Source organism: Eleutherodactylus coqui, chromosome 2 (genome assembly GCF_035609145.1).
Source record: "Eleutherodactylus coqui strain aEleCoq1 chromosome 2, aEleCoq1.hap1, whole genome shotgun sequence".
Taxonomy (NCBI): Eukaryota; Metazoa; Chordata; class Amphibia; order Anura; family Eleutherodactylidae; genus Eleutherodactylus; species Eleutherodactylus coqui.
In genome coordinates, this window is record NC_089838.1 from 241,869,636 (window position 1) to 241,881,284 (window position 11,649).

The 11,649-nt window shown below is 43.4% G+C and overlaps 2 long non-coding RNA genes across 2 annotated transcripts in view; one reads left to right on the forward strand and one right to left on the reverse strand.

The window, feature by feature from the left end:
* Window positions 1-7,772, forward strand: part of LOC136610773 (uncharacterized) — a 44,823-nt gene extending 37,051 nt beyond the window's left edge. Inside the window, exon 3 of the long non-coding RNA XR_010790162.1 lies at window positions 7,698-7,772. This is a non-coding gene — a long non-coding RNA (uncharacterized lncRNA). The remainder of the gene's footprint in view (window positions 1-7,697) is intronic.
* A 1,821-nt stretch (window positions 7,773-9,593) lies between these two features.
* On the reverse strand, window positions 9,594-10,103 carry LOC136610774 (uncharacterized). The gene is made up of 3 exons (XR_010790163.1): window positions 10,038-10,103; window positions 9,801-9,848; window positions 9,594-9,644 (listed from the first exon to the last, which is right to left on the reverse strand). It is a non-coding gene; the product is annotated as an uncharacterized lncRNA (long non-coding RNA).
* Window positions 10,104-11,649: the final 1,546 nt, after the last annotated feature.

Below are 11,649 nucleotides of genomic sequence, written 5' to 3' on the forward strand. Positions count from 1 at the left end.
ATCAGGGAAATCTACACTACATCACGTAGCGTTCACTGCTTAGACAGGAAGCGCGGAATGCTTGGGAGCCTGAAGTTTCACGCATGCATGAGACGTCGGTGCAAACACGCACGCACGAGACACCGGTGCAAGCGCGCATGCATTAGGCCATGCCAGAAGCCCTACGGAGGTAAAGGCCGCTGCCAGTGTGCACGGGCTAGACATTGCTCTAGCATTTGCGCACTCGCAGAATATCACAGCGGCCAATAGAAATGTAACCCTGACATTGTTGTCAGGCAGACAGGAAAATAAAGTTTGTCCAGCTGTGGTTTTTTTGTTATTGCCATCCATTCATTTGTAAAAAAAAATATATATATGTATGTGTGTGTGTGTGTGTGTGTATATATATATGTGTGTGTGTGTGTGTATATATGTGTGTATATGTATAGATAGATAATTTATATCCATTTATTTATCTATCTGTCTATGAGGGTTCTTTCACATGAGCTGTGTTTTAGCGCAGTATAACCGCGTGAAAAGAGCTATATTGCTCTAAAAATCATGTGAACAGGTTAATTTCAGCTACTTAAAGCAGCCCGTTCACACAATCCATGGTGCGTGGAGTGTGCTTTCCAGCTCCTATAGGAGTGTAAGAATGCACGCAGCAAAGACAGGACATGTTGTATGTTTACACGCACCACGGAGCTTACATGCGAGTTGCACTCGCATGCCCTATCTTTGTTAGATGCGTGAATTTAGTGTGTCTAAAAACCATTGGTTCCTTATAGAAGCGCTTTCTATGGCACCTCTCATGCGCACAGACAGCACTTGTATGAAGGAGCCCTCAGATAGATAGAAAATATATGTGTATATCGGCAGTTTCATGCCAATATGATTTTCTTGCCTTATGCGGTCGTAATTATCGCCGCTGATCAAAGCCACTGATTTCAATAGGAGTTCAGTGGTTTTGTTTTCACTTGCAGTATTCTCGCCTGTTAATAATACGGCCGAGAAAAGATAGGACCTGACATATCTTTTTCGTACATAGTGAATACTACATTCCGGAAAGATCGGGCAGCCGCTGTCTTCCCACGTTTTTTTTCTCAAACTCCTGTGCTCTGGCGAAAAGTTAAAAAATGCTGACTAAAAACCTTGTTCAGGCAGAACTTTTCTCTCTAGTGTCAAGCGGAATTGCGCCTACAGCTGTTTGATACTGTCATATGTGTGTGTGTGTGTGCGTATACTGCATTGTGTTGTTCTCACAAAGTGAATCGCACTCGCAGACACACTCGGATATTTGCCATGCACGATATTACTGAGTTTCTCGAGCCGATATCACACTCCTTTGTGTAACATAGTATGTTAGGCTGAATGTAGACAATGTCCATCTAGATCAGCCTGTTTTAACCTCCCCTTGTTGGTTCAGAGGAAGGAAAAAAAAAAACAACAAGGCAATTTAGCTCATTTGGAGGAAAAATATTCCTTCCTGACTCCATAATGGCAGCCAGAGTAATCCCTGGATCAATGTTTGAGATCAACTACCCCACTGGTCACCTAATGTCTATATCCTGTAATATCATAGCTCTCTAGAAAGATGTCTAGTCCCCTCTTAAAGTCCTCTATGGATTTCGCCATCCCCATGTCCTCAGGCCTCTTTCCCATGAGCGTATATCGGCCTCCATTTTCACGACCGGACGATATATGCTACGTTGGGAGAGTTAAAACTGGTGAATGGAAACACAAATCAAGAGTTTGTGCGCCCGTTCAGATAGCATGGGTCCCGGCACAAGCTTGACAAAGACCCATTGGTGGGTCAAAACGTCGCTACTTTTTATCTTGTCATGAGGAGAATAAAAGTCTTTTGAAGTTTTGCACTATTATTTCTTTGGTCTATGGTGGGGGATCTGGTCCTGACCCCAGTGGCTGCTGCGTCTATTGGAACCTGCCCTTATAGGGATAATTCCTGTGCTGTTGGTGTGACTGCTTTCTTCAAGACTACCATGCTGTCACCCCTTTTCCCTCCCTCCCCATCATAGGCTCACCTGTCCTCTTCTCCCCACTCGTTCTTTGCAATGGGAGTGGGCGGGGTGGGGGCGGAGCTAAGCACCGGCCTGGACCGCCTCTTCCCATTAATGGCTATGGACAAGGAGCGGGAAGAGGGCAGGAGCTTAGCTCCGCCCACATCCCACCCCTTGTCCACAGCCAGCAATGGGAGGAGACAGGGCGGGCCAGTGCTTAACTCCGCCCCTGTCCTGCCCCCTCCTATTGCAGAGAGCCAGTGGGGAGGAGAGGACAGGTGAGCCTGCACAGCGGGGGAGGGAGTTTAGCAGTGTGGCTGCTAAACTCCCTCCCTCCTACGGTTGCTGCTATGGGCTCCTATAGGAGCCCATGCAGTGGCCGACAAATTCCGTCCCAAAACATAGTTCCAGGACTATCTTTTGAGCCCAACGTAAAAATGCCCGGCGCTATATTGGGCTGGCCAGGTGCTTTTATGTCTAAGGAAGACGGCCACGTGATCTGATGCATTGGAATCCAATGCATCAGATCACAGTGTATATTAGACGGCCGTTAAAATGGCCGGCTGATATACGCACGTGGAAAAGAAGCCTCAGGCAGAGAGTTCCACAGTTTCACTTGTGGTACATCACTTGCAGCTCTTATAGTCAAGAACCCCCTTCTATGTTGGTGATGAAACCTGCTTTCTTCTAGATGCCCTCTTGGTACCGACGCAGTCCTTGGTATAAACAGATCATAGGAGAGATCCTTGTATTGTCCCCTAATGTATTTATACATAGTTATTTGATCCCCCCTTAGCCGTCCTCCCATTCCATTTATTAATTTAATTGCCCTTTTTTGGATTCCTTCAAGCACTGCTACATCTTTCCTGAGCAGCGGAGTCCAGAACTGTGCACAGTATTCCATGTGAGGCCTGACAAGTGCCTTATATAGCAGAAGAATAATGTTCTCGTCCCTCGCCCCTATACCTGTTTTAATGTATCCCAAGACTTTATTTGCTTTTGCAGCAGCTGACTGGCATTGGTTGCTCCAGTTAAATCTACAGTTCACTAGCACCCCCAGGTCTTTTCCCATATCCCTTTTCCCTATCAGTACCCCATTTAGTGTATATTGGTAACATCCGTTTCTCCTGCCCATGTGCATAACCTTACATTTATCAACATTGAACTTCATTTGCCATTTTTCTATCCAAGCCCCCAGTTTATCCAGGTCCGTTTGTAGCCGTACATTGTCCTCCGTTGCATTAATTATCTTGTATAATTTTGTGATCATTTGTAAATATTGATATTTTTGTGTAAAATCAGCCAAAGAGAATGAACAGCATATAATGAATGTAACATCGCCAAAGATGTAAAAGACTACACTGCCTGCTATTGTCAGCTTGCCATTATTCTGTCTCCCAAGCATCTGTGTCATTATGATCTACCACAAGTGTTAGCATGCCATTATCCTGTCCCCCAGGTGTCAGCGTGTCCTATAGCTGTCCCTCAAGTATCAACATGTCCTATAGCTGTCCCTCAAGTATCAACGTGTCCTATAGCTGTCCCTCAAGTATCAGCATGTCCTATAGCTGTCCCTCAAGTATCAGCGTGTCCTATAGCTGTCCCTCAAGTATCAGCGTGTCCTATAGCTGTCCCTCAAGTATCAGCGTGTCATTATGATGTACTGCAAGTGTTAGTGTGTCATAATCCTGACCCCCAAGTCAAAGCGTGCCATTATCCTGTCCCCCCAAGTGTCAGCGTGCCTTTATGATGTACAGCAAGTGTTGGAGTGCCATTATGCTGTCCCCCAAGTGTCAGCGTGCCATTATGCTGTCCCCCAAGTGTCAGTGTGCCACTATCCTGTACCCCAAGTGTCGGTCTGCCATTATCCTGTCCCCCAAATATCAGCGTGTCATTATCCTGTCCCCCAAGTGTCAGTGTGTCCTATAACTGTCCCCCAAGTGTTAGCGTGCCATTATCCTGTTCCCCAAAGTGTCGGTATGTCATTATCCTGTCCCCCAAGTGTCAGCAATGAATCTAGGCTAAGTTTGGGCCGTGTTGTTGTCTGGAGACCTCGGGGTGAGCGCCTCAATACAGCCTTTGCTGTGGAGTGGCACACTGCCCCCTGCTGGTGTGATGGTCTGGGGGACATCACATGCCACAGTCGGTCACCCCTAGTAGTGGTACGACGGACAATGACAGCTCAGTCGCTAGTAGTATCACCAAAAGAACATGTACAGGACCATTTGGGATGCCAAGTGAAACACAGCCTACGAGTTTGTACGATCTAGAGACTCAATTACAGCAGATGTGGAGCAATATGCCGCAGGATACCATACAGAACCTGTATGCCTCCATGCCCGCCTGTATCACATCTTGTATCCAAGCTAGAGGTGGTACAACAGGGTACTAGAGCCCCCATGCCACTCATATCACATCTTGTATTCAAGCTAGAGGCGGTACAACAGGGTACTAGAGCCTCCATGCCCACCTGTATCACATCTTGTATACAAGCTAGAGGCGGTACAACAGGGTACTAGATCTTCCCTTCAAGGGGTCAGTTTTTCATAATAGATTAACCTTTTGCTCTGTGTGATTATAGCATTGATATAAGTTAGTGATTACAATATCAGGGAAAGTTTCATTCCATCTGACAACTTTTCTAGGGTATGGATTTTTGGGGGGAAAATTTATGTTCATTCATATAAGCAAGTGTGTGTATATATACATATGTATATATGTATGTGTGTGTATATACATATGTATACATAAAAATAAGACCAGCTTCACACAGATTAAGCGAAACTGCACACGCTGTTGCACAATTTTGTCTCTGAGGGCAGCCGCACACGGGTGTAAGCACATGTTTGCCCGCTATCGTGGTACTTTATTGCACTGCCAGGGCTGCTTTCATTGGCGCAGTCCTAGCAGTGCCATGTTTCAGTAGGCAGGACAGCCTTGGCCCAATATTCATAATGTGCATTTGTGTGCTACCATGTTTCCACTGTACAAAACAATCTGTAGGAAGACTACAAGTCCCAGCAGGTCCTGAAGGTCTGCAGCTATTAGGACATGCTGGGAGTTATAGTTGCCTAAGGAGGGGAAAAAATGATAGGAATTTGAAAATGATTTTATTTTAATTCTCTAGTAGAAGGGGACACACATAGTAGCCTGCTGCCTGGATTTTGCGTCGGACTAGTTGCCCCTTTTAGCTCTACTAGTCTGCAATACCTGCTTAAGCAGCGTCAGGCCAGAGGCACGAGCATGCAACTGCAAGATAACGGGTGATGGCTGTGCCCGCTAGCATCATTGTGACGGGAGGCCCAGAGAGGGAGAATACCTGCCAGTCTGTCAATGCACCTAGATGTCATCTCAGCCAGCCCATGCCTATATACATAGATGACTAGCAATGGATGTACAGACTGCTGACTACTGTATCTGTATGTAGTGCAGTGAGTGTACTGCAGTATGTACTGCAGGAGGTGGGGGGTGCACTCCTAGATCAGAGGCCACCAGTGGTTTCACCTGTACCGCTGTCAACTAGTCCAAGCACACTAAGGCTGGGTTCAGGAGGTTTATTACAGATGCCGTCACACACTGAGGATAACACTTCTCAAAGCTATCAACCAGAACAAGCAGAAGTTTTAATTGAAAATGTTTTATTGGTTATTAATAGAACTACATTTGTATCCAAGACATACAGGATCACATGGTTGAGTAACGTCTCTGTTGTTTATAAGTTTTGCGCTCCCAGGAGGCGGCGCTGTGATTGGTGGATGCTGCTGTCCCCAATCTTGGGAGGGTCGGTTATCTCTAGGCAAAGAGCAGTAGATATGAAAGGCGTTACCAGGAAGGATCGGGTTTGACAAGGCAGTGAACGAGTCAGGAAAGCTTGTCAGTGCCCGCTGTGCCGCTCAAAGTAAAGTATGCCTGTTATCATTAGAGATGTCGGAATCCCGTTGTGCAGGAGAAATCCTGGGAAGGCTTGACTTCAGAAACTGCTTAGCACCGTCTGGAGATCCAGCCTGGATGTCTGCTTGCCAAGTTAATAAAATTTCCTTTGCTGCAATGTTGTGGCCACCTCTGCTCAATCCTAAGCAACAAGGAAGAGGAGTGGGAAAACCTTGTCACTGCTTGTTTCTCCTCCGTTTCCCAATATTAGTGGATCCTTGGCATCTAACCACTGATGTAGGAAGGGAAAAGGAAAGGGACTGGGTTTTGGTGGAGAAAGGGATAACGCCAGGGAATCTGGAAAAGATGATTACCTTCCTAAATAGGTATCAGGATAGGGAAAAGGCAAAGCTACTGTTCGGGAGGTTCAAGGACGGTTTGAAAATTCCGCCCTCTGATTACCTGGTTCCCTTTTCCAAAAAGAATTTACAGTCAGCACTGTTGTGTTTGACGGTGGTAACGGAAAGACTGGATAAGGAGGTTCCCTTGGATCGCAGGGCGGGACCTTTTAGAAATTTCATTGTTTCACCACTAGGGGTAGTGCCCAAAAAACAACCGAATAAGTTTCAGTTGATTCATCACCTATTGTACCCGATAGGGGCGTTTGTTAACGATGGTATAGACCCTGAGCTTTGTTCGGTGGTATATACATCATTTGATGCTGCGGTTCAGTGGATAAGAAGGTACGGGTCTGGGGATTTGATGGCGAAGGCTGAAATTGAGTCAGCTTTCCGTTTTCTGCTGGTGGCACCGGAATGCATACGGTTGTTGGGCTGTTTTTGGAATGGGGAATATTTTGCTGAGCATTGTTTGCCCATGGGCTGCTCCATCTCATGTGCATACTTCGAAGCCTTTAGTTCTTTTCTGGAATGGGTGGTCAGGGATACCACAGGAATTCAATCTGTCATCCATTATCTGGATGATTTCCGGTGTGTGGGTCCAAGCGAGTTGTCAACATATGCGGTTTTGTTGGGGACGTTGCAGTGGGTCGCTCGTCGTTTTGGGGTGCTGTTGGCTCCCGAGAAGACAGAAGGTCCCACAACATGTCTAAGTTTTTTGGGCATTACAATTGACGCAGTGTCAATGGAATGCAGGCTGCCAGAGGAGAAACTGGAAGATTTAAAGGTGGAGGTGGAGAAGGCTAGGGGCTTGACAAAAATCACGCTATGTAATTTGCAGTCATTATTAGGGAAGCTTAATTTTGCTTGCCGAATAATGCCAATGGGGAGAGTTTTTTTGCAGGAGGTTGGCAGCAGCTATGGCAGGAAGGCGCTGCATTATTTTATTCGTTTATGAAGGAGCCATAAAGGCGATTTGGCAGACTGGGACTCCTTTTTAAAAAAATAGAATGGGTGGACAGTAGTGATGGATGAGGCATGTGAAGATGTGGACTTGGAGCTGTTTACAGATGCGGCAGGCTGTTCAGGTTTTGGGGCCTACTTTCAGGACCAGTGGTGTGTGGGGAGTTGGCCTAAGGCATGGAGGGAGAGCGGGTTGGTTCGGAACCTGGTACTATTGGAATTGTTTCCGATAGTCGTGGCAGTGGCGCTGTGGGGTGACCGTTTTAAGTACAAGAAAGTTAGGTTCTTGTGCGACCACATGGGCATAGTAGTTCAGGTCATCAATTTGCTGACAGCTTCCTCACCACCAGTAGTGAATCTATTGTGTTGTCATCTGGTATTGGAAGCCTTGTCGCTAAATGTATGATTGGTAGCAGTCCATTTGCCAGGGGTCGATAACTCAATTGCGGATGCTCTCTCTCATTTTCAGTGGGAGCTGTTCAGGACTCTGACCCCGGGAGCAGACGAAGACTGGAAGACGTGCCCAGATCGGCTTTGGAGATTGGTAAGAGTGCAGTGGGACACTTAATGCAAAGGTCACTGCCTTGGAGGACTAGGGCGTCTTATTTAGTGTCACCTCTTTAGTCCGATGTCTTCACAGTGCAGCAGAATACTGCTCTGAAGAATCTAAAGAAGGAAGAAAAACAAGTGTGAGCCTCTTATGAGAAGAAATATCTCTGATGACGAAAATGGTGATTGATTGGTGAAAACTGCTGGATGAAGGACCAAAGGGTTCAAATAGTATAGAAGCCAGAATTATGGGAGTTTCCCCAAGTATTAGATTCATATCTGTATGTGATAAATACAACACAACTCCAACATGACATAGTGAGTATCTAGAGCAGCCCTATACAGCTGTCCAATGGGGTTTATATAGTTGGGAAGCATTGTAATGATAGCTTTGAGGGTTTCCCTGGATTTGGTGCATATAGGAGGGATGTTAAGAGGACAAACTATGTCTTCCTTAAATTGCTCCCTGACTAGATCATTAGTTGTCTCTGGATTACTATTACCTACAATCTGTACATAGGGAAATGCAAATGAGAAGTCAAACATGAGCCCTAGGGGAAAATAACATTAATGATATCTCACCTTGCAAGTTTTCCGCCTTTTATATGGCTGCTGCTTTTGCTATTGGAGAAAAATATGAAGATAGCTGAAATAAATATCCTGTTAAATGGGGCTGTTCGGTTACTGGAAAACACATTTGGACCCTGTCTGTGAAAAATAAGCTTATATGCTTACCCCTCTTCGGCCCCCAAGATCTAGTGCTGTAGCCCACTGTGGTTCTGGTAATTCCTGCGATAGATGATGTCACAGGAAATCAGGTAACTTCTGCTCTCATTGGCTGTAGCGGTCACATGATTTCCTGTGATATCATCTGTTACAGCAAACCCCAGGTTGGCAGCGGGCTGCAGCGCTGGATCCCGAAAGATGCGGTGCTGCAAGTATATCTCTGCTTATTATTTTAACACAGGGAATACTATTGAAAAAAGTTTGAGCAGTAACCTGACAACACCTTTAAATCTTTTTTTTTTTTCTTTAGGGAAACAGTTTAGGTCATGTGATAATTGTAGGAACTCAAGAATTTTACATGACTTAACATCATTATGGAGCCCGGGCCAATAAATCAGGGGATTAAAAAAGTGTAATTTTAATATTTTTTCATAGGCTTTAAATTACTCACATGTTTTCATCCATCTTTCTCTCCTTTCTAAACAGTTTGGGCCGCCACCATCTCCTCCTTGTTCTAGTTAATAGATCCAGAAATATAGAATGAGATGCAGGGAATCAGCCGTGACGGCTCACAGTGTTGGTATCAGTCTTATACACAGTTACTATCCTGTATAAATTCTGATTATTCCATAAACTTACATTAGGGACTCTTCGCTCGCCCAGGCCTGCTTCACCTGATGTTCCTGAAGCCTATAATGGAAAATACAGTTACAATTACAATCATTGATCATTTGGGCAAACTACATACAAAAATGTATTACACTTTATGTGAAGGAACCAGCCATATAAATTCTGCTTGTTCCTATAAACTTACTTGTTGTCTTGGCTTGGCAATGGCAGATTCATGTTGGGTCTTAAAACTCTACAATAAATAATAAAGCTCCAGTAAGAATAATTAACATTTTGACCAATTGGAAACCTACAAAGAGCCTGTCTACCAGACAAATACAGCGGTTCACACATTAATACATGCTCCATGACTGGCACCTACCAGTCTATATATATCTAGATGCGTAATGTTTAAATATAGAATGAAGTGCAGAGAATGAGATATTGCCTTGTATATATTCTGCTTACTCCATAAACTTACATGATGGATTCTTCACTTGCCCAGGCCAGTTTCACTTGATGTTGCTCAGACCTATAATGAAAAATAGAGCTCCAATTACAATCAATGATCATTTGGACAAACTATATTTTAAAAAAATTAACGTTTCACAATCACAGCATATACAATAGCAGAATTTATTACACTTTATATAAAGCACCGGCTATATAAATGTTCCTATTAACATACTTGATGTCTTGGCTCGGCCATGCCAGCTTGATGTTAGGTGTTAAAACTCTATAATAAAAAAAAAAGCTCCAGTTAGAATATTTGACACTTTGACCAATTGAAACCTATGTAGTGCATGTCCTTCAGATAAATACAAGGGTTCACACATTAATATTTGCTCCATGATTGGCTCCTACAAGTCTATGTACATCTAGATGCAGGATGTATAATGTTATCTGGATGCTTTTGGATACTTACCCAATTGCTCCTCCGTCTGTAGCCTCCAACTCCTCCTCCCACTCCTCCTCTTCATCTTCTTCGTCATCCTCCTCCCTATCAGATACAGAATATAGAATGTTTCCTATGTATATGTAGAGGTATAACATGTAGTGAAGATACGGACTGGACACCAAAGGTTTTGCTCCTCTGGCCTCCAGCAGGGTCGGTTCAGTCATGATAATTCTACAACTTACATGATGTTATCAAATCCAAAGTTGTTCCATCTCCTCGATCTGTAATAGAAAGTAAAGCACCAGTTATAATAATTGTCTCTGCAACCATTGTCAGAAAGCTCCAAAAATACCATTGATATACAGTAATATATCAGCCTGCTCACATCTGGAGCCTAAGTACCTGTGTTACATCTTCTAAGGCACAATATACTGTAAGACTAATCCCCAACAATGCTGGCTATATCTATATACCATATTTATACAGCCTTGTGTTATACATACTGTATGTTACATCTCTATATACTGTTTTAGAATTATTAATGTATCTATATAATTAGCTCATTATATTCATATTTTATACTTACCCATTCACTCTTCCAGCTGTATCCTCCTCCTCCGAATCCTCCTCGTCCTCCTCTTCCTCCACTTCATCCCCTTCCTCATCTACTTCTCTGTTGGACAAATAGCAGAAAACATGTCACATATTAATTGTGATGTCCATTGGAGACACAAAGTTACACAGAGACTGAAACTGGGATAATTAACTCTTTCCTTCCATGCTACAGTGGCCGAGATCAGAGCAATCCCAACCATTTAAGCACTTCAATATATCACAGTCAATAGTAATGATGGCATCTAAGGGGGTTAGACAGGGGTGTCTGTTGTCCCATCTGTGCCTCTGCAATGTGATCAAGGAGTGCAGATAAATTATTATGGCATAACGCAAGTATTGCAGAAGTATTACAATGTATTTATATCAACAAGTAAGTGATTTCATGATCAAGTTCCCTAGTGGGATTTTTAAAAAATGCGAAAAAGTTACATAAAATGTTGAAAAATATCTAAAAAAAAATAAAAACATATTTCCATTAAAAATGGATTATTATATCTAAAATACAAAACAATAGAAAGTACATAAAATTGATATGGTGCAATTGTAACGACCAGTACTAGATAATGAATGTGCTATTTAGGGCACCAGTGGTTATGAGCCTATGAGCTAAAGCAATATCTGATCCGCCATGATTGTTCTATAGACTTACATGATGGTACGCAGCCTTGGGCATCTCACAACCCTCCTGATTCTCCATGCCCTATAACAGAATATACATCTACAGTTAATCATCATTGACAAATTATAACTTATTCTTCACTACTTTCAATTATATTATATCAGGATATACCCAATGGGGGTCTTTTATATAGATATGAATATATGTATATGGATTCATACAGCAGAGTCTACTACCGTAGTACTCTATAATAATGGCTCATATCCTAACACTAGAGAAATATGGGGACTATTGTATATAAGATAAATACCTGAACACGTTCACCGCCTCCTTCACCCTCTTCTTCCATCTGTGGGAGGAAAAGTAACCAATTATTGTGTATATATACACTATATGGACAAAAGT